At 39.8% G+C, this 24405-nt stretch overlaps 1 protein-coding gene across 1 annotated transcript in view; it reads right to left on the reverse strand.

Moving 5' to 3' along the window:
- Positions 1-24405, reverse strand: part of LOC126199127 (uncharacterized) — a 590042-nt gene that overhangs the window by 267585 nt on the left and 298052 nt on the right. The gene's annotated exons all lie outside the window — the stretch shown is intronic.

Consider the following 24405-nt stretch of genomic DNA (forward strand, 5'->3'; position numbering starts at 1 on the left):
GGATAAGATGCCTGTCATCTCGACTGCTAGTGATACGAGGCCGTTGGGATCCAGCACGGCGTTCCGTATTACCCTCCTGAACCCACCAATTCCATATTCTGCTAACGCGCGATACGATAAACAGCAATCGCGATAGGCTACAATCCAACCTTTATCAAAGTCGGAAACGTGATGGTACACATTTCTCCTCCTTACACGAGACATCACAACAACGTTTCACAACGGCAACGCCGGTCAACTGCTGTTTGTGTATGAGAAATCGGTTGGAAACTTTCCTCATGTCAGCACGTTGTAGGTGTCGCCACCGGCGCCAACCTTGTGTGAATGCTCTCAAAAGCTAATCGTTTGCATATCACAGCATCTTCTTCGTGCCGGTGAAATTTCGCGTCTGTAGCGCGTCATCTTCGTGGTGTAGCAATTTTAATGGCTAGTAGTGTAAGTATCTTGGAAACGACTCATCGCACGAAAATAGTGTTCTAGGTTAAAAGTTTGTATTTGTAATGTTGACGTCTATCTCTGCTGCAATTGGCTTTCTCCTTATCACTCTTCCTACGTGGGCGGGATCACCTACGTATTTTCATATGGGAAATCCTATTTTTTTAGCACATTCGGATTCTACGCCAAAAAATACGTACGGTTTACTCAAGGGATTGTTTCCCATCGGTGGTAAATGGCGCCATAATCGAAAAATATCATATGTGCCTGTTTTTGCAGGTTCGAATCCTGCCTCGGGCATGGATGTGTGTGATGTCCTTAGGTTAGTTAGGTTTAAGTAGTTCTAAGTTCTAGGGGACTGATAACCATAGCAGTTGAGTCCCATAGTGCTCAGAGCCATTTTTTTGAACCTGTTTTTGCAAGTAGGAACCGATGCATTTGATTCACATTTCGTTTACTATGTAAGTGTAAACATGTATGTTCTATTGGTTGATGCTTATGTTCAATGTTACTTGAGAGTTGCATATGTGATTGTACAGCACAAATAGTATGGTTAGGCCTTGACATTTCTGGCAGATAAGCTACTTGTATGGTGACGTAGTTTTATGTTCCTGTAGGGTTGCTTTTGGTGAGTCCCGATACAAACGGAATGATTGATTTGGGAGACCACCTGCGAACCCCACCACCAGAGTGGCTGATACCGGTGTGTTTCCATCGAATCCCCGTAACTCTCGCACTGGCAGCTGTGCTGCTATCGATGGAATACGAACCACAACCTCTGAAATGATGTAAAATGTCCATGAAGTGAAGGTGACAGTCTCATGTGCCATGGATACTCAACGAAATGAGGCATCCCAATGGTAAGAGGCAGATTCACCAAAATCAAGCGTTCTGATGGGAACAGAGAACTATTACATTCACTTCTTTGTTCCGCGATCATGCTAAACTTCGCTTCTAGGCAGACTTTGAAACGGCTAACCGTATTGTACTGCACAAACAAACATGGAACACAAGAGTAAATTTCGAACATAAATACGAGCTGTTAGAACACAAAGGTTTTCATTTACACCGTAAATGACCAAGTAATAGCAAAAAATCACACTTTTTATTTGTCGATTACAGCGCCGTCTACCACGAATGGGAAACAATGGCTTCAAAAAAGGCGCAAGTATTTTTTGGTTTAGAATCCGAATAGGAATTAAAAATAGGAGGGGGGGCTTCTCATTTGAAAATATAAACTAGATTCCTCACAAACACGAGAGGTGGCTAGGAGTGGCTAGTTTTAGCACAACCAATGTCCCCTTTACTAATGTTAACTTTTCAACTAGAAATTTTTTCCGTACGATGCGTGTTTTACGAGATATTTAGTTGTCTCAAGTTAAAAAAAACACCCTTTATTTATATATATATATATATATATATATATATATATATATATATATATATATATATATGGTGTTCGGAAATATACGTTACAAGTTCTAGGACTTGTAGAGGAGAGTGAGCACATACTCGTATTCTGAATAGGAGCTAATTTCCAGAAACGTACCGTTTCCGTGCTACAGCCGTTTAAAAACATGTTTGCTAGGTAGGTATGCAATAGGGTATCATAGTGAGGGGCACTTACGTCGGATCGACTGAAGTCATTTGACGTCTGTCTTACCTCCCTGACCTGGTCGAGCTTCATTCACATGCCTCTGAGTGTTAGAGCAACATGCTCGAGTACACGTTTGCAGAATACATAGACATCATGCTTGTGAATAGTAATGGAAGAGCTGCCCTTCGCCTTTGTCACGATTTTTTCCACAACGTCCGACTCTATCGCATACCCTTCTACCCACAATTACGCAACGGCTTAGAAAAATGGTACCATCACCGCCAGCAGGCGTGACTGTGGTGTTGCAAAACAAGTGATGTGCATGGTTACGACTAATCAGTCACTTGTAAAAGTGTTCGCGTCACCAATATGTTTTCAAATGGTTTTAGCACGGGAACGGTTCGTTTACAGACATGGGTTCTGGATGAAAATATTACCTGTCCACTCTCCCGCATAGGAAGTAATGGCAACCTGCAACATGAATTTCGAACACCCTGTATATACAACCAAACGGAAATGATGACACTTGGCAACTAGTCCAGAGCACTCGTAGTCACTTGGTGTAGAGTCCTCAGATCACTGTAAAATACACTGCTTAAAAAGGTGTTCTATAGTTTGCTCGTGTGCTACGAAGTAGCAGTCAGAAACAAAAGGAGAGACCACTTCGTCAAGGTATAACTAAATCTCCCTTGACCTGCCCTAATCTTGGGCCAGATTTAACATGGTATTTGGAATTCTTCAACCTTCTTCTTGCCCCAGGTAAGCATTGTTGGCCGGCTGTTCGTTGCAGCGTCGTCCTCACATGAAAGTCGAAAGAACTGATACTTTCTGATTCAACCGGGGTGGCATACGTGATTTCAGACTGTTTGTTGGTAGATCTTGTAGCACATCGTACATGGGAGAGCAAGTTTATCTAATATGCTTTCTTGCTTAGATTTTCTGTCAGCAATGTAAGTTACAACAGATAACTGGTGCATGAAATTCCATCTAACTAGAGGCTTATGAAAATATGGGGTAGTTGGTGAACAAAGGAAACTGGAATTGACAGCTGGGAAACCTGAGATGAGTCTTACATTTTCTTCATTTAGTCCTTAACATTGTACGAACAAAGGGAAGGTTGACATATCTATCGATATAGGATCAAGTGACTACTTACTTTTAGAATAATTTAACTATCCAGCACAATTAAATTTATTCCTACCAAATGACCTGTTTCGGCCGACATCCACCATCCTCAGATCATAAAACACAGGCAGTGGTTCCATCCCAGCGCTGCGTAAACCACGTTGTCAGTGGTGGGGCTGAAGCACCTTTTATATTTTATGATGTGAGAGTGGCAAATGTCGCCCGAAACAACTCATTTTTCTGTTTATTTGTTAGAAAAATATGTGATTGTTTCAGATAATTAAATTATTCTAACTTTAGACACAAGTGTAACATGCAAGGTAGACTTGCTGTTATTGTTGTGGTCCTCAGTCTGGAGACCGGTCTTATGCAGCTCTCCAGGGTGCTTTACCCTGCGCAAGGAACTTTATCTCCGAATAACCATTGAAAACTAGATCCATCTGAATCTGCTTACAGTATTCATTTCTTGGTCACCCTCTAGAATTTTTATCCTCCACGCTTTCCTCCACTACTAAACTGGCGATCCCTTGACGTCTCAGAATGTGTCCTATCGACCGATTCCTCCTATTAGTCAGGTTGTGCCGAAAATTTCTTTCTCCCCAGTTCTGTTCAATGCTTCCTCATTAGTTATGTCATCTTCCCATCTAATCCTCAGCATTCTTCTGTTGCACCAAACTTCAAAAACTTCTATTGTCTTCTTGTTTAAAGTATTTATCACCCATGTTTCACTTCCATACCTAGTTACACTCCATACAAATACTTTCAGAAAATACTTCCTGACACTTATATCTGTATTCGATATTCACAAATTTCTCTTCCTTCGAAACAGTTTTCTTCCCATTGCCAGTCTGCATTTTATATCCTCTCTACTGCGCCCATCATTAGTTATTTTGGTGCCCAAATAGCAAAACACATCTAATACATTACGTGTTTAGTTTCCTAACCTAATTCCCTCAGCATCATCTAATTTAGTTCGAGTTCATTCCATTACCCTCGTTTTGCTTCTCTTGATGTTATTCTTATATCAAGACACTGTCCATTCCATTCAACTGCTCTTCCAAGTCTTTTGCTGTCTCTGACAGAGTTACCGTGTCATAGGATAACCTAAAAGTTTTTATTTCGTATTTCTGATCTTTAATTCCTACTAAAAAGTTTTCTTTGGTTTTCTTCACCGTTTGTTCATTGTACAAATGGAATATCATCGAGAGTAGGCTACAAACCACTCCACTGCCTTATCAGTCACTGTTTCCCTTTCGTACCCATCAACTCTTATAACAGTTGTCTGGTTTCTGCACAAGTTGTAAATAGACTTTGGCTTCATGTATTTTACCCTGCCACCTTCAGAATCTCAAACAAAGTATTCCAATCAACGTTGCCAAAAGCATTCTCTAAGTCTACAAACGCTATAAACATAGGTTTGCCTTCCCTTACCCTGTCTTCTGAGAGGAGCCATAGATCTAGTATTGCTTCCAGTGTTCTTATATTTTTCCGGAATCCAAATTTGTCCTCCCCGAGGTCGGCCTCTACCAGTTTTTCCTTTCTTTTATAACGAATTCGTGTTTGCATTTTGCAACTATAGCTTAATAAATTGATAATTCGGTAATATCCAAATCTGTTAGCTCCTGCTTTCTTTGAAATTGGAATTATTATATTCCTCTTGAAGTCTGAGGGTATTTCACGTGTCTCATATATTTTGCACAGCAGAGGGGGGTGTTTTGTCATGGCTGTTCTCCCAAGGTTATTAGTTGTTCTGACAGAATATCCTCTACCCCCGAGGCCTTGTTTCCACTCAAGACTTTCAGTGGTCTCTCATATTCCTTTCTCCCAGCACATCTTCATCTAAGAACTTTTCTGTCTCTGTAATACTGCCTTCAAATTCTACTGCCTTCAAATTTATCTCCCTTGTACGGACACTCTATATACTCCTTCCACATTTCAGCTTTCTCTTCTTTGCTTAGGACCGGTTTTGAGTCGGCGCTCTTGATATTTATACAACTGCTTCTCTTTTCTCCAAAGGCCCCTTTAATATTCCTGTAGGAGATATCTGTCTTTCCTATATTGAAAAACGCTGCTGAAACCTTACATTTACCGTTTAGCCATTTCTGCTTAACAATCTTGTACTTCTTATCAGTCTCATTTTTTAGACATTTTTATTGGGTTCGACCTACTACATTTACTGCATTTTTATATTTTCTCCTTTCATCAATTAAGTTCTTCACTGAAGCGCTAAAGAAACGTGTATAGGCATGCGTACTCAAACATACAGATATGTAAACAGCAGACTAACCTGTATAAAACAAAAAGAGTCTGGCGCAGTTGTTAGATCGGTTACTGCTATTACAGTGGCAGGTTACCAAGATTTAAATGAGTTTGAACGTAGGATTACAGTCGATGCACGTGCGATGGAACGCAGCATCTCCGAGGTAGCGAAGAAGTGGAGATTTTCCCGTAAGGCCATTTCACGAGTGTACCGTGAATATCAGGAATACGGTACAAAATCAAATCTCCGACATCGCTGCAGCCGGGAAAAGATCCTGCAAGAACGGGACCCGCGACGACTGAAGAGAACCGTTCAACTCGACAGAAGTGCAACCCTTCGGCAAATTTCTGGAGATTTCAATGCTGGGCCATCAGCAAGTGTCAGTGTGCGAACCATTCAACGAAACATCATCGATATGAGCTTTCAGGAGCCGAAGGCCACTCGTGTATCCTTAAGACTGCACGACAGAACGCTTTACACCTCGCCTGGGCCCATCAACACTAACATTGGACTGTAGATGACTGGCAACATGTTTCAAATTGTATCGAGCGGATGGACGTGTACGGGTATGGGAACAACCTCTTGAATCGATGGACCCTGTATGGGCTACTCTGATCATGCTGGTGGAGACTCTGTAATGGTGTGGACGTGTGCAGTTGGAGTGATACGGAACCCCTGATATGTCTAGATGAGACTCCGTCAGGTGACACGTACGTAAGCATCATGTCTGATCACCTGTATCCACTCATGTTCACTGTGCAATTCGACGGACGTGGGCAATTCAAGCAGTGCAATGTGACGCCCCACACGCCCAGAATTGCTACAGAATGTCTGCATAAACTCTTTTCTGAGTTGAATCACTTCCGATGGCCACCAAACTCACCAGACATGAACGCTATTGAGCATAGCTGGGATGCCTTTCAACATGCTGATCAGAAGAGATTTCCACGCCCTCGTACTCTTACGGATTTATGGACAGCCCCGCAGGACTGATGGTGTCACTTCCCTCCAGCACTACTTTAGACATCATTCGAGTCCATGCCACGTCGTGTTTCGGCACTTCTGCGTGCTCGCGGGGGCCCTACACGATATTAGGCAGATGTATCTGTTTATTTAGCTCTTTCACCTTATTCAGATCCCACCACCTTTATTTCCTACTTTTTTGCAATTTCTTCAGTTCTAATTAGCAATTAATAACAAGTCAATTGTGGTCAGAGTCCATACCTGCCCCTGGAAATATCTAATTCCTAAACCTCTGTCTTGCTATTGTATAATAAATCTGAAACCTCCTGGTGTCTCCAGGTCTCTTAACGATTCTCTGGACAGATCTTGGTGATAAATGAATTGTGCTATGCGCAAAATTCTACCAGGCAGCTTCCTCTTTCGTTCCTTTTGCCCAGTCTATCTTCACCTACAAGTTTTCGTTCTCTTCCTTTTCCTGCTATCGAATTCCAATGACGAAATTTTCGTTTCCCTAATCTATCTGAAGAATTTCTTTTATCTCATCGTATATTTCTGCGATTTCTTCACCATCTGCGGAGCTAGTTGGCATATGAATTTGTACTACTGTGGTGGGTGTGGGCTTCGTGTCTATCTTGGTATCTTGGTTACAATAATGCGTTAACTGCACTGTTCACAGTTGCCTACCAGCATTCCTATTTTCTTATTCATTATTAAGCTGACTCCTGCATTCCCCCTGCTTGGTTTTGTATCTATAACCATGTATTCAATTGTCCCAAAGTCCTGTTCCACCTGCCAATAATCTTCACTTATTCTCACAATATCTAACTGTAGCCGCTCAATTTCCCTTTTTGGGTTTTCTAACCTACCTCGCCCTACTAAGAGATATAACACACCACTCTCCGGTCCGTAGAACGCCAGTTTTGTATTTCCTGATGTTATCATCCTCTTGAGTAGTCCTCTCCTGAGTATCCGAATGGGGGACTATTTTATTTACTGAATTTTCTACCCAAGGGGATGCCATCATCATTAAACAGTACTGTAAAGCTCCGTACTCTCGGGAAAAATTACGTATCTAGTTCCCCCTTGCTTTCAGCCTTTAGCAGTACCAGCACTGCAATATCGTTTTCGTTGATATTATAAAGAGAGATCCCTCAGTCATCCAGGTTGTAGACTTTTAAACTAAAATTCTACAAAAACCATCAAGTGAATTACAAAATAGACTAGCAATGGGGATATTAAGATGTAACAGCATACATTATTCATGAAACAGTAGTTTACAGGTTAAGAAAATACGTATAACTGTTATGCTTACATGTCGACTTTGATTGCTTGCTCCGAGAGAGGCTACGTAAACATTACACAAGAACGAATGATGGAAGACTGGAAGACTGAACGGTATCTTACATAACAATGGCAGTATGAAAAATGCTATCATAGGACAAAAAAGGAAGGAAGGCCTGTGCAGACTTTAGGATGTAAAAGAAAGGGAACTAGCTTTTCTACTTGTCTGACACATTCAGAGACATTTAAATCAAAATATCTTGATATACTCGCAATTTTTTACTTGTTAGTATTAGTACACATGCCATGTAATATAATGTGTCATGTCAAGTCAAGTAACATCGTACAAGATGTCATATAACATGAAACATGTCATCATGTCTACCAGAATGGCGTTTGCCTTGTCGTGCGGTATGATACAACTGGTCACTGAAGTTTAGGATGCATTCATCCCCACTCGGGGATACATCCTACATACTCGTACAAGCAAACACGTATCTTGGATACTTCCTATTGTAGATACATCCCACCCCCTAGAAGCACATAAGTTTGTTCTTACGTCTCTTACTGTAATTGTAACAGGTGGTGTCCCTTCGAGGAAAAAAGTCAACCCCCCCCCACCCAAAAAAATAAAGAATAAAATGTTTTTTCATCCCAACAGTAGCAAACCCAGCCCCAGAAATTTTGTCCCTGTACAAAAACTTTCTCAGATATTACATGTATGCTCTTCAGGCGTATGGTACTATATATTGTTTAGTGTGACTAACGAATATTCTGGATTTTGGCACAGGATGAGGAACTTTTGCAAGATCAGGTGTACCAACACCTTGCAGCTCAGATAGCTCACTGCCCTGAGGATGTAGGGTTAACTCAAAAAAGAGTGAATATGTCAAGACGTTTCCATTTAAATTTCGTTGAAGCTGGCAGATAATTTTCCTTCTTCTGCATCTCTACTCTGCCCGGGAGGTACTCACCTTTTCTATGCTACGGTAAGAGCATTTTTCATTCGTGTGTCCCAACTTCTACTGTATCACAATTCTGACATTAGACCGCCACACCTGGCCAACCGATGTATATTTTTGTTGACTCGGACGACGACCGACCCGGTATAGGTCTTTTTTATTGTCTTTTCTACCATGTTCTTTGAGTTGAGCGCCGTTAGTCTTTCTCCTCTACGATTACCAACCTGGGATGGTTGAACTTGTCCAGTATCGCATGCTGTGTCCTCAGAGCTTGCAAGCATGACCACCATTCCAAGTTCACATGCTTGTACGACGGTTTTTGCTTTTATTTTTTTCGTACGTTTTTATTTTTTACTATTTTTCTATTTTTGTTTATAATTTGTATTTTCTAATTCTGCATATTTTTTATTTTTTATTCTTAATTTTTTGTTTTGTAGTTACACGTCTTATTCATATACACATGAGGCTGCCTACCCATTGTAAAGATAAATGCTCAACACAGTATACAAAATAACAGCAAACAAAAACAGGATACATACAAAACATTAAATACGGTTCAAAGTTTTTGATAATATTTATATAAATAGTTTATGCTGCCTAGATAAACTTACGATACAACCATAATATACTGATAAACTTAGGATGCGAACAAAAATGTAGAATGGCTGTACAAAAAATGACGTGTGCACATGGTTCATGTGAAGTAGCAGCTTCGAAGCTTAAGAAAATGTGTAAATCTCTCCACTCACACATACTACTGTTAAAAAGGGTTACTTGTCAAAGGCTTTCTCGACGGCAAATGGCTTTGGCCTATTTCAACAGCAATAAGAGACGTTACATCATTTTGCTTCGTAAAAGTAGCTGCAAAGTAGCCACCAAGATCCAAGTGACCAAACACGTTATGAAACAGTTTATAGACAAAGTTACAATCGACCACTATAAAATGTCAAAGTATCTTCATAATGTATCATGACAAGCAGGTAACCACGCCCTAGGATAGGCTGACCAACATATACCCATCTTATTGGGAATCGTATGGATCTGTGGTCAAATGGAATCTGTTTGTCAGCTAAGCGTATGTGTTGTTTCAAAATTTAGAAAATTTCCGAATTATCCTGTAAATGAAATGTTTCATCTCAATCACAACAAGAAAAAAGTGACTCTGTAATGAATCATACGAACGCTGAAAGTTTCGAGCAACATATAATAAATTACCGAAAAGCATACATGTTGCTGTTATGTCTTATCGTAGAGCTCTTGCCAATGTTTGTTTGAACAAAGCAATAACATCCACATCTACATTGATACTCTGCAAATCACACTTAAATGCCTAGCAGAGGGTGCATGGAACCGCCTCCACAACAATTCTCAGTTATTCCAATCTCGAACAGGGCGTGGAGAAAACGAACACATATTCCTTTCCGTGCAAGCTCTGGTTTCCTTATTTTATCATAACGCCAGTTTCTCCGTATATAGGTCAACGTCAGCAAAATAATTTTGCATTCGGAGCAGAAAGCTGATGATTGAAATTCCTTGAGAAGATTCTGCCGCATCGAAGAAAGCCTTTGTTTTAATGGTTCTTTATCATGGCATCTCTCCCCTACTTCGCGATGATACAAAACGTGTTGCTCTTCTTTGAACTTTCTCGATGTACTCAGTTAATCCTACGTGGTAAGCATACCATACCGCGCAGCACTACTCCGAAAGAGGACGGACAAGAGTAGTGTAGGCAGTCTCTTTAGTAGATCCGTTACATTTTCTAAGTGTTCTGCCAATAAAAGGCAGTCTTTGGTTTGCATTCCGCACATAAACATAGCCAAAGCCTTGCAGACAAACAAAAATTACGCGAAGCGAAAATTTAGTGTGAGGAGGGCTGTGCGAGAGGCGTTCAATGAATTCGAAAGTAAAGTTCTATGTACTGACTTGGCAGAAAATCTTAAGAAATTTTGGTCTTATGTCAAAGAGGTAGGTGGATCAAAACAATATGTCCAGACACTCTGTGACCAAAATGGTACTGAAACAGAGTATGACAGACTAAAGGCCGAAATACTAAATGTCTTTTTCCAAAGCTGTTTCACAGAGGAAGACTGCACTGTACTTCCTTCTCTAGATTGTCGCACAGATGACAAAATGGTAGATACCGAAACAAACAACAGAGGGATAGAGAAACAATTAAAATCACTAAAAAGATAGGAAAGGCCGCTGGACCTGATGGGATACAAGTTAGATTTTACACAGAGTACGCGAAGGAACTTGTCCCCCTTCTTGCAGCGGTGTACCGTATGTATCTAGAAGAGCCTAGCGTTCCAAAGGATTGGAAAAGAGGACAGGTCATCACCGTTTTCAAGAAGGGACGTCTAACAGATGTGCAGAACTATAGACCTATATCTCTAACGCCGATCAGTTTTAGAATTTTGGAATACGTATTATGTTCAAGTATAATGACTTTTCTGGAGACAAGAAATCTACTCTGTAGGAATCAGCATGGGTTTCGAAAAAGACGATCGTGTGAAACCCAGCTCGCGCTATTCGTCCACGACACCCAGAGGGTCATAGACACAGGCTCCCAGGTAGATGCCGTGTTTCTTGACTTCCGCAAGGCGTTCGATACAGTTCCCCACAGTCGTTTGATGAACAAAGTAAGAGCATATGGACTGTCAGACCAATTGTGTGATTGGATTGAAGAGTTCTTAGATAACAGAACGCAGCATGTCATTCTCAATGGAGAGAAGTCTTCCGTAGTGAGAGTGAATTCAGGTGTGGCACAGGGGAGTGTCGTAGGACTGTTGCTATTCACAATATACGTAAATGACCTTGTGGATGACATCGGAAGTTCACTGAGGCTTTTTGTGTAGTAAGGGGATCAGCTCGGTCGTTTGTAAATTTATTTGGTATAAATCTCTCAACTGCTGACGATACTATTTCTTTGAACATCGGTCTACACTTGCATTGTTAGTTTGGAATGAGTTGAAATTGGTCCTTAGGAATGCGTCAAGCGAATTTTATCAGCTTTCATGACTAGAGGTATTTTTAGTTTATTTTTGGTGGATTTTTAAGTTAATGTATTTAGTCTCGCTACGACAACCCTGTGTAAACTAATCCCTGTATCTGCTTTGATGGTCGTTATTAGTGCAGGATTATTTGTTGCTAAGAGGTCAACAATGTTTTCGCATCCGTTTACTATTGGCATGGGCTCATGAATTAAGTGCTCGAAATAATTTTCAGCGAATGCGTTTATCACAGCTTCAGATGATGTTTTATGCATACCTCCGGATATAAACAAGTATTTTCGACAACATATCCTTTGTACATTAAAGTTATCACCAACTATAACTGTATGAGTCGGGTACGTATTTAAAATTAGTCTGAAGTTTTTTTTGAACCTTTCAGCAATTGTATTATTTCAGTTTGAAACGTCCCCTTTTAATATTTATACATGACTGTGCTTAAACTTACGCACAATATTTTTAGCGCAACGTAATCTGACTTTCAATAATCTCTAGAAGAGAATGGCCCCGACTAACATTAACCTGTACTTTTCACAAATCACTTACCTCAGAAAAATCTTCGCTGCTCAATCTACTGCAATACAGCGAGCGCCACTACTGCCAGCTAAATAAAAGATTCAAACTATGGAAGGCACTAACTACTGATAGGGATAGTTAGCAAATGAAAAATATTAATAGAGAACAAACAATGTATTTACCTTGATATCATCATATATATAGCAGTTCATGACAAATTACAAAACTCCGCCATCTCTCTCCCCACATCCACCACTGCTGGCGGCTCACCTCCAACTGCGCAACGCTACGCGCTGTTCACAGCCAGCTGCCTAACACTACAATGGCAAGTATTACAACAATGCAAAGCAGCCACAGACTGCACACAGCACAGCCAGTGATTTTCATACAGAGGTGGCGTTACCAATAAAAAACCTAAACAGCCTACTTACATAGCCCCCATGCTCCCCACAAAAAAGTTTACAAATTTTGTTGGGCACTGGCCAATACATATTTGTTAAAAATTTTTTTCACAATTACAATAACAAAGAAATCAAATGCACACACTTATTGATACAATGTTGGTCAAAAGCTAAACTTTCTCACAGTCCATAAAGACAGTCCTAATCGTTCATCGTAAAACTGCCGTTTCTTTTCTCAAAGTCTGAGCAGTAGAAGAAAATGCACACGAAAGTAGTGGATTTACATGCAGTCTTGAAGAAGTAGTGTTGTCCTTCCAACGGAAAGACCGTGCTGACTCTTGACATGCAGGCAGGTAATGGGCCACAACAGAGCAAACCCACAGCGGAGTCAATCGAAGTTTTGAAGAATATCGTTTGGTAGGTCATCACAGAGCAGACCCACTGTAGTCCTGGTAGAGATTACGGTATTGGTGGGCCACCAGAGGTGCAGACCCACTGCAGTCCTTGTAGAGATAATGGTATTGGTGGGCCACCAGAGGTGCAGACCCACTGAAGTCCTTGTAGAAATAATGGCATTGGTGGGCCATCAAAGATGCAGACCCACTGTAGTCCTTGTAGAGATGGCTAGCAGCCATCCGTTGCGACTGTGCAGGTGCACAATCACCATCGAAGAGTCTTGCGGAGAATATAGTAAGTCCATAACCACCACTTGTGCACACACAAAGTTTTTGGAATTGTCCTTAGAACCAGCAATGCTGTTATCCAGTCCCTTGCTGAATTATTAACACACGTGCAAACACTAACAGTCCCTACTTCTCACATATTGTCCATATACTATGACCAACAGAAACGTGTGCAGTGAAATGTAACTTACAAGTTAATAATATGATGAACTGGTGACAAGTACAATTTTATAACATAAGAACACAATAACAAAGGTACAAAACACATCAGTAAAGAACATAACAATACAGATAACATTTGTAGTAAAACAGGCTTTACAAAAGAATAGAAATAAACATATACATCAGTGTTACAAAAATAATGACATAAGTACATACATAAAATATCAGAATAGCTTTTGAAACATCAACTTTACACATGAGCATTAAAACAGAACAGAATTACTAATGTCTAACATCTTTACAAAGTAAATAACATATTATTAATGCAAATTATATTTGAGGATAACAGTATTCCTCATCATAGTGAATGTAGCTTAGTATTAGAAGAGAAAAAAATTCTATGAAACTACACAGAGACAGGAAGAAAACAAATACACAAGGGTACACAAACACATAGGGGGATAACACAAAAGGAAAGGACAGTGTTTGTTTTACTGCAGTATTTTGCAAACAAAACTTTCTTTACTTCTTGGAGATCTCCCTTCATTCATCATCATTCCCAAAAAGTCCTATCTAAACCTCCTTCCTGTATTCTATTCATATTTCTTTCAAAATAATTATCTCTCATTGTACAATACTCATTTTTGCCAAATCTGTTTCTTATATAGTCTACCCCCTCTTAAGCTAACTTAAATCTACTGAGCTCAGATATATATACCAAGGGACGAGGCAATGCAGCATCACATAAAACAATTAATATAAACAGCAATGAAAAAAACGCAGATTTGCGAAGCAAGCAGCATTAAGAAATTAGCAAAGCAATTGTAATGTTACAACTAATCTAAGGCAATGTGCAGCAAACAATAAAAATAATTCATTAGTAAAACTGGCTTAACAGAATAATACAAAGTCAAATTCAATAACACTATGCCTGGCAAACAGCAGCAACTTATACCTAAACATGACATAGCTCAAGCAGAAAAAATATTACAGTAAAAATGGCCATGTTTAAAACTTACGTCACATCTTAACACTAGAGTGATGCATCACAAAAACTTACTCTACGAAAAAAAATTACCAAGTAGTTGAAAAGAAAATTATGTATGCAGTTCCTGTTATTAGTCCCTTCTTATTGTTCTTTCCATTCCAAGAGCTCCTTTTTCGAAGAATGTGGGTCATAAAATAATTATTTAATAGATCTGTTGACAGAAAGTGTTCACATTAGCAAATGAAATTTATTTTTTTCTTTTATAAAACCCATGCTGCAACACAGCTGGAAACTAGATATCAAATGAAATAAGCAACTATGAAAGGCAAAGCATAAAAGTATCATTCAATAGTCATGTGACATTTCATAAGTTAGTAGAAATTCTCACAACTCTCGTAGAAAGACGCTTGTCGTAATCAGGTGTGCAGATGTAAAAATATTTCTCGTCATTTCATTAGGCATTTCAGTAAATATCATAAATTACGAGCTCCACAGTATGCTTTCAACAAGGAAATGTCAATAGCGAGGATAATGGCCTGCCCCCCCTTTTTTTTTTCTACCTTTGCCGCTGCTCGCAATAATGGCTTTTTCTCCAGGCGTCGGACACACCTGGCCGCTCACCTGGGTGCCCACGACGCATTACGTGCAGGTGGTCACTGAACTTTCTTACCGAAATATTTACGACACCAGTTTCCGCTACAGTGACAGTCTCATATAAAAATATTTCACAGGTCAAGAATTTGGGTTACAAATCTGAAGAAACAAAATCCTATAAATATAACAGCGTCCAAAAAAATTTTCGTCAGCATTGTGATACATTCACGCATTTACACACATTTCATAACTCTTAAAGTACGATTCTCGGTTTCCAACCAGAGTCCCTAACTTCTATTGATTATTCATATACATATAAACACGTAATCACATTCCTTATATAGCATCAGCTTATTGATCATAAACATACCTCAACAGCATAATACACATCGTCGTCGTAAAAATAACATCATAACATCTCAGTCAATTCTCAAAATCGTCGTAGCTTCCTCCAATAATTTCAAAACCTAAAAAATTCTCTGCTCATTTCAATAGTGTCATCTACCTCAAACGTACTTTAAAAATCATGATCCCATACCAAATACATCATTCAAAGCTCACGTAGTATCACAATGGTTCTGAAAAAATATGAACAGTTTACAAAGTACAGACAAAATACAGTTTCATAAGTGTGAAGTTATCCAACTGTGTAATGTTATCCAACTGTGTAATTGCGTAAACATCTGTCACTGACGTAGTAAAAAGAATGTTTGTTTCTCTGTCAAATAATCAGATAGCTGTGTAATTCTGTGTTAGAGAAATATGGTACCGATGTGTAAAGTTGTATAAGCAAATACCATATTAGCTAGGGCTCCTTGTGCATGCCAAACACATGGTACACAAAGTAGGCGTGTACCCCCCTGAGGATCAATGTAATTATACCCTCAGGAATGAAATGTATCACGGAAAACCTTCTTTGCAATTCAAAATCTTGAAAAATAAATGGCTTAAGTACAAAATTAATCTCTCAAATGCGTGTCCTGTAGCGCTAAATGTGCGTCTTGCTGTAAGATAATTCTGTGGAAGTGTCGTAGTTATCGTCCTCCGAAAGCTAAGTTCTGCAGAAGTCAATGTACTTACCTCATGATACACAAAAGTGAAATGCATTGCGTATAGATATCTTAGTTATTACGCTTATTGCCGTGATGAGGAAAGTACTGTGCTGTAACGTATTGTTGTGCTACGGAAAAGGCAGTCTCATTGTAGATATACCACAAAAGTTACTACTAAAACATGTTTTTCTTTCCAGAAGAATTCAGAAAACTGTGCAGATATAAAACAGATACACCGCAAAAGCAACATTGTAAATTGTCACTCATTAGTAGCGTCGTGATAAAATCGTGTAGCTGTCACATAAACTAACCTCTGTGTCATCTGGTATCTCTCAGAAAGCACTTTAATTTCAGAATGTATTTTCAAATAAACCAAAATGTAGCATTAAAATCTCATTAACAGTACTGGTAAATGTTCTAAGTATGTGAGCCTTATAGTCGTTACGTAATCGTGCAACAAACAAGCAAGAATGCACACACACAATAACACTGTGTCGTCTGTTCACAATAACAATGCATTCGTAATTTCTGTTTAAACAAGTTCTCTCGGTTCTTGACTGGATATTTAACTTCAAACATTGTTACATGTTAACAGTTTCTTAAGTCTTACAAAGCATACTAGTAATGTAAAGTGAAAAGTTATATGGCAAAGACAAAATTAAAAAGCAGATTTTCTTCCAATAAACGGTTTTACATGTGAAATGTGGTGTAAACCTTCACTCTTCCTAGTACACAGAGTTTCAACTTGAACGCAATTGTCATACGGTATACGTCGGTAAAGAATGCTAAATTTTTTTTCAAGGCTAGCGTCTTATGTTATTTTTCTCGGAGCCAGCGGGCGCACGCGGCTGCCAGCTGTGCGAGTCATTGTCTGTCTCTTTGTTGGCGCGCGCCGTTATTGGGATTAGGAGACCTAACTTCTACAAATTCACTCTGACGAGAAGGCCCTGCTCTGTTTAAATCCCGCCAGTTCTGATGCAATTCAGGTCTGTCGTTATGATCACATCGTCTGTCGTCATGTCGGTAGTTCCTGTAGTTTCTTTCTTGTCGGTTAAGTGGTGGAGAATTTCTCCCTGAATCGTAACTGCGCACTGGACCGTTGCGTCTAAAGTTATTCTGTCTCCCGTAATAACAATTATTTTGGTTCCCATATTGTCTGTTTCTCTGATTGTCTCTGTAATAGTCATTACCGCGGAGAGGTAATCTTTCCCTGTAATTATTGCTACTCTGCCAACGGTTGTCATACGGGTGGTGTCTGTTTTGGTCACGATTTACGTTATAAGAATAGCCTTGTCGTGTATTATTTCTGTCATCGCGGAATTGTGACAGATGTAACCTGTAATTGTTGTGTTCCTGTTCTCGTGTTCCGCAATTGTCAGTGTCCATTTCCAGTTCTTGTAACAGTCCCTGAAAAGCTTCAATGTCGTCTTTGCAACGTCCTGCCAAAATAATATGTCGTAAATGTTCAGGCAGTTTGATTAAGCAAATTCGGATGAGTTCTGAGGGGCTGTATGGGTTTGAAAGATACTGATTCTTATGCAACATGTCTTCAAAATATTTCATAAGACTGGAAAATTCAGATTGTTCGAAACGTTTCATCATTATGATGCTATGTTTTACTCGGTCTTGTGTAGCTTGAGACCAATATGCTGAGAGGAAGGCATGATAAAAATCTCCTTCACTGTGAGAATCGTGAATGACCGATCGCATTCTTACAGCTGGTTCATTCTCCAAGTAGCCACACATAAATTCTAACCTGTGCTCCAATGACCAGTTGGGAGGAAAACAATGAGAGAATTGATGGAGCCACGCTTGTGGATGAATGTCGTTGGCAGAATTCTTAAACGTTTTGAATTTACGTGTAGTAATGAACAGCTTATAGTCAAAATCATCATGTCGGCGAGTCGCATATCGGTCATTGTTAGGTCGTGTCGGCCGTTCCATCTCAAAATTCGGTGCACATTGCCAGTTTGTTTCATAACTTCCGAAATGTCCTGTGTTATTATTTTGCGTCTTTTCCGTATTTCTAAGTCCCTCTTCCCGTGTTGGGGCGCGAGTGTCCTCTGAAATACGTAATTCTTGTATTACCTGTGTCAGCTGATCTTGTACTTCGCGGATTTCTCTTTGGTGTTGCGTATTAATTTGATTCAGATTTTGTTTCAGTTTCCTAATTTGTTCGCTCTCTTCTGTGTCATTAAAGACTACCGGTTTTGTGTCATTCAGATTATCATCTACCTTCGTAGATAAGTTAGTGGCCTGATCCGAAAGTTCGGATACTTTCTCCGATAGTGTACTTATTTCCTCAGTGTGTTTTTCTGAACCAAATTTCAGAGTATTTACTGTGTCCTTTAAATTTTCATGAGTTTTTGCAAGTTGCGTAACCGAATCGGTAGAGGCAACTGAGTCAATTTTAGCTTGCAAGGTGTCGTGATTTTCATGAACAATGGTTTGCAGTTCTTTTATGGCTGCTTCGTGATTCAGTAATGCATTTTCATGACGCGAAAAAATAGGTTGGAAATGCTCACAAATTTGTGTTTTTACGTCATTACAGACTTTTTGACATTTCGATTCAATGTGATGTAACTCAGTAGTTAAATCATCACGTGTTTGTTCAAGAGTTTGCTCCAATGAGTCTAACTTTTTAAGATTTTGTTCCACTGTGTCTAACTTTTGAAGATTTTGTTCCATTATGTCTAACTTTTGAAGCTTTTGCTGTGTTTGTCTCTGATTTTGTTCCATTTGTTGCATTAATTGCAATAATAATGTATTAGTGTCTGGAATCTGTTCCTCTATGCTTTTCGGCAGTGCATTTGCACCGGCAACATTTACATTTTGACAAGCAGAAATTGTGTCTTGACTTATTTGAGAAAACGGTGAGGACCCAAAACCTGAATCTACAGTATTTGCAAAATTGTGTCCTGTCATTCCCGATTCCTGAGCCGAGCTGTTGCCGACCGATCGATCGATAATGCTTCCCTCTTCACTAATTGTTTCACTGTCTATGCCATTGTTTGCCGCAAGCTCCATTTCCCTATGCGCAATTACCAAATTACTACTTTGAATATTAGTTAATTCATTACACGGTGGCGCTAACACACTGCTTTCGTCTTCGCTGTCATTTCTCAATTTACTTTGGAGCCTAGTTTTACGTTTTTCACACGCCATTATTGTCACAATATTTCACACGACAACACAGAAAAACACAATTTGAAGAGCAAAAATAAGAGAACACATTAACATAACACTGAAATTAATATCTAGTTAATTGCATCTGCGAAATACTTGGTGCAAATCTACATGCATGCCACACCTGTTTTACTGTACAACAATGAAAGACTGCCACTACAAAGGAAATTCTCTACAATTACGCGCCAGCAATAAACAAAATCTACACTAATTACACAAACTACAAGAACAAATCAGAAGATTCCAGTGAGGTATCCTAGGCTAAGGGTCGACATATGAAACGTCCCCTTTGAACAATTTATACTCGACTGTGCTTAAACTGACGCACAATATTTTTAGCGCAACGCAATCTGACTTTCAATAATCTCTAGACGAGAATGGCCCTGACTAACATTAACCTGTACTTTTCACAAATCACTTACCTCAGAAAAATCTTCGCTGCTCAAGCTACTGCAATACAGCGAGCGCCACTACTGCCAGCTAAATAAAAGATTCAAACTATGGAAGGCACTAACTACTGATAGGGATAGTTAGCAAATGAAAAATATTAATAGAGAACAAACAATGTATTTACCTTGATATCATCATATATATAGCAGTTCATGACAAATTACAAAACTCCGCCATCTCTCTCCCCACATCCACCACTGCTGGCGGCTCACCTCCAACTACGCAACGCTACGCGCTGTTCACAGCCAGCTGCCTAACACTACAATGGCAAGTATTACAACAATGCAAAGCAGCCACAGACTGCACACAGCACAGCCAGTGATTTTCATACAGAGGTGGCGTTACCAATAAAAAACCTAAACAGCCTACTTACAAGTTGGGAGGTCTATAAAACTATCCAGTTATTACTTTATTCCAGTTGCTACGAATGACATCCACCAATACTAACTCGCAGGAGCTACCTACTTAAATTTGGCTACAAGATGAACTACTTCTAACAGCAACAAAGAAGACAACGCCTTATCCTTTCGGAATACCGTTAGATTCTTTGCAAATATTACGGCTGAACTTATCTCCGACTTCAGCCAGCTTTCAGTGCCTATGACGATTTGAGCATCAGTGTTTTCTACTACAACTTGAAGCTCTGGTACTTTCCCAACACAGTTGCAACAATTTACAACTGTTAAACCGATGATTCCTAGAACTACGTTCATCTCGCACATTTTGAGACAGAACCTGTTTTTGTCTTTCCCCGAGACTCTGTAACCCTAAAAACCGCCCAGTCCACGCCACACGGCACCTCCTACCCGGTAATGCCGCATCACGTGTGTAGTGGGCTCCTGACCTATTCAGCGAAGCACGAAACCCAAGCACCCTATGGCGCAAATCGAGGAATCTGCAGCCTACACTGTCACAGTACCGTCTGAGCCTCTGATTTAGACCCTCCACTCGGTTCTCTACCAGAGGTCCGCGATCGGTCCTGTCGACTATGCTGCAAACGTTGCGCTCTCCTTTTATCCCGCCAGCTGGACTAGCAGCTTTTGCCAGTCTGTTAGCCGCTCGAAACCAGAGATAATTTCTTTCGATTCAAAGCGACACACATCAATGCTACCGACTTGAGCCACCACCTGCAGTTCGCTTTAACCTCTTTCTTCATGGCATCCGGAAGGACCCGATCCATTTCTGGAATGACTCCACCCAGTATGCATACGGAGTGCACACTGGCTTTCTTCCCCTCCTTGACAGTCATGTCTCTAATAAGCCCCATAACACGTCTAAGATTGGAGTTCCCAGTTACCAATAATCCGACATTCTGTGATTGCCCGGATCTTGCAATAATAACAAAAATTGAACATTAAAAATATATCGCCAGAAAATTTCGCATAATTAATTTTGGCACAAAATGTTGCAACAACCACACCGAATTAGGAGTGAGTATGATTGGCTGAAATAAACAGACGAACAGCGAAACATCCTATGCACGACAAAATACTATCAACTTTTCAATCCTGTACGAAAAATGACGAAATTAAGCGTGTTGTGTCCGAAAATAAATTTTCTGTAAGACAGCACGGTAGTGTTTAAGAAAACACAGAAAAACCTTATATACTGGTTAGAAGTAAGGTGACCTCTTTTCTGACACTTATTTTTGTACCAATTCGAAGGTTAGTTTAACTGTCTGAGTGGTCGTCGACAAAGCTTTAAATGCTCTAGCAGACAATATATCATTTTATACAGGGCTGGGCATAATTATGGTTTGTTACATGCTTTATTTTGATGTCCAAAGATTTTTCGAGAGTTATAAGCCACTGGCGAATAAAATGTAAACGCATTAACAAGGAGATGATAATCAACTGTAATAAACGTTATTTTAATTTTGTCCAAATGCACGGCTAAAAATGAAATGCATTTCTACGAAACACAATTTCACGTAAAAATGCATGATTTTGCGAAAGTAAAAGACGAATGATAAAAGATTTTGGCAAACGTTTCTTACATTTACAGTAGGACTCAATTTATTACTACCACCTCTGTCTCCTTAAACGGTCTCAACTTGTGCTATTCACATAAAACCAGAATTCACTTCCATTTGTGTGCAAACTTAGACCGCTATATCGTGGTAAGGTTGAAAATGGTTCAAATGGCTCTGAGCACTATGGGACTTAACAGCTATGGTCATCAGTCCCCTAGAACTTAGAACTACTTAAATCTAACTAACCTAAGGACATCACACAACACCCAGCCATCACGAGGCAGAGAAAATCCCTGACCCCGCCGGGAATCGAACCCGGGAACCCGGGCGTGGGAAGCGAGAACGCTACCGCACGACCACGAGATGCGGGCTCGTGGTAAGGGATAGAGCTTTCACAAAACAATAGGATAGCTATTAATTACACGATTTTGTCTAACTTCTTGCAATATTTGAATCGATTCGCGCAATTTGGGAACATAGAAGTGGCGTAGCGTGCTTTGAAAGGCTCACAGAAATGTGTATTTTGCGCATAAAATCTAACTCTATCCAAATTTTCGAAAGCGAGTTTTCAATTTTACCGTCGTAAGGCGTTTTGTATTAGTTTGATTTACTTGAAACCGTTTACGCGCATTCGATTCAAGTAAGTACGAATTTTATGTACTACAATAACCTCGAATCTGAACCATCTTATCTCGATAACGCATCAGCATTATTGGTTTGCCGATGACACTGTAATTCTGTCGTGAATGGAATGGACAGTGTCTTGAAAGGAGGATATAAGATGAACATCAACAAAAGCAAAACGAGGATTATGGAATGTAGTCGAATTAAGTCGGGTGATGCTGAGGGAATTAGATTAGGAAATGAGACATTTAGAGTAGTAAAGGAGTTTTGCTATTTGGGGAGCAAAATAACTGATGATGGTCGAAGTAGAGAGGATATAAAATGTAGACTGGCAATGGCAAGGAAAGCGTTTCTGAAGAAGAGAAATTTGTTAACATCGAGTATAGATTTAAGTGCCAGGAAGTTGTTTCTGAAAGTATTTGTATGGAGTGTAGCCATGTATGGAAGTGAAACATGGACGATAAATAGTTTGGACAAGAAGAGAATAGAAGCTTTCGAAATGTGGTGCTACAGAAGAATGCTCAAGATTAGATGGGTAGATCACATAACTAATGAGGAGGTATTGAATAGAATTGGGGAGAAGAGGAGTTTGTGGCACAACTTGACAAGAAGAAGGGACCGGTTGGTAGGACATGTTCTGAGGCATCAAGGGATCACAAATTTAGCATTAGAGGGCAGCGTGGAGGGTAAAATCGTAGAGGGAGACCAAGAGATGAATACACTAAGCAGATCCAAAAGGATGTAGGCTGCAGTAGGTACTGGGAGATGAAGAAGCTTGCATAGGATAGAGTGGCATGGAGAGCTGCTTCAAACCAGTCTCAGAACTGAAGACCACAACAACAACAACAAAAACAACATTATTGGATTAAAACAAAATTGTTTTCAGTTCAAGTATAGAAGTGACGCGCTTCAGAAACCTCGCAGGGAAAGTTGTTTCTTGCACGCAAAATCCAAACGAAGCAAGATTGTTTTGAAACTGTTGAAACTTATCTTAGACGAAGGTCCGACACATGAGTGGACCATATTTGAACCATCAGTCTCACTCCAATCAGCAGTTATTTAAGGGCGACTGTTTTTCCTCAGAAAACCGGAATGGTTCACATACAAATGGTATCATTAACTGAGCATTAATTTCAGCCCAATTACAATCTTTTGCGAATGGAATTTATCGATTCATCCATTTTTCCTGAGCGCCAGCTCCGGATCGTCGATCAAACGTTGCTTATTATAATGTAAAAAAGCCACAGCAAAACCGATGTCAGAACGTCTATAAAAATGGCCGCAGGTCCGGGCTAACTAAAAATATTCCTACCCTATGTTCTTAGGTCAAATAGGAACCTAACACCAAGAGCCCGCAAAAAACAATTCCGTGCGTGGCCTTTCCTTCGGTGTAACATTTCATCTCTATTGCTTGTTTCTTTAAATGTTTTTAGTGTATATGATACTCCTTCATAACATTTTCGTGATACATTTATTTCCTTTATTAATCTTCAATTCAATGTCTCTGTTGCGTATGTGTGTTGTGTCCCAATTAATATTTTGTTATGATGAAATTTTGAACTTTTGCTTTCTACACAATGTTTTCTTTTACACATCTCACCACTTTGTTGCAGATACATTGCTTTTGAGGCATCTGTTTGTTATTGCTGCCAGTCTCTAGGCTTTAGTTAGCGCCTTTCTCTGAAATATCCCGTCTTCCAGGAGCGACAGTGCTGGGCAACTGCTGCGACGTTTGGAATGTGGGAGAGAGGTACTGGCGGAAGTAAACCTTGGGAACCGGTAATCGAAACCGGGACCCCGTGATCCAGAGGCAGCAACGCTATCCACTAGACCAGGAACTACGGACATCATCAGAAAAGGATAAATCTGTTTTTCATTGTTGTGAGCCAAGAAATTCCATGAAAAGCAACAAACAATTGTCTTTTACCTGTCGCGAAACTGTTACAAGATATGTTCAACATGCTGCCCAACGTTTTCTGCACAAGTTGAGATTGAGAAAAAACATGTTCCACAACAGATCGGAGTATCTCAGGGGCCACGTTGAGAATGCGTTGGGCAATTTGTGCCTTCAGTTGAGCCCTGAACACGACATCTTTCATAGCCAGAGATTGCAATGACACTGTGGGAAACGGATTAGAAGAAGGGT

This window comes from Schistocerca nitens, chromosome 8 (assembly GCF_023898315.1).
Source record: "Schistocerca nitens isolate TAMUIC-IGC-003100 chromosome 8, iqSchNite1.1, whole genome shotgun sequence".
Lineage (NCBI taxonomy): Eukaryota > Metazoa > Arthropoda > Insecta > Orthoptera > Acrididae > Schistocerca > Schistocerca nitens.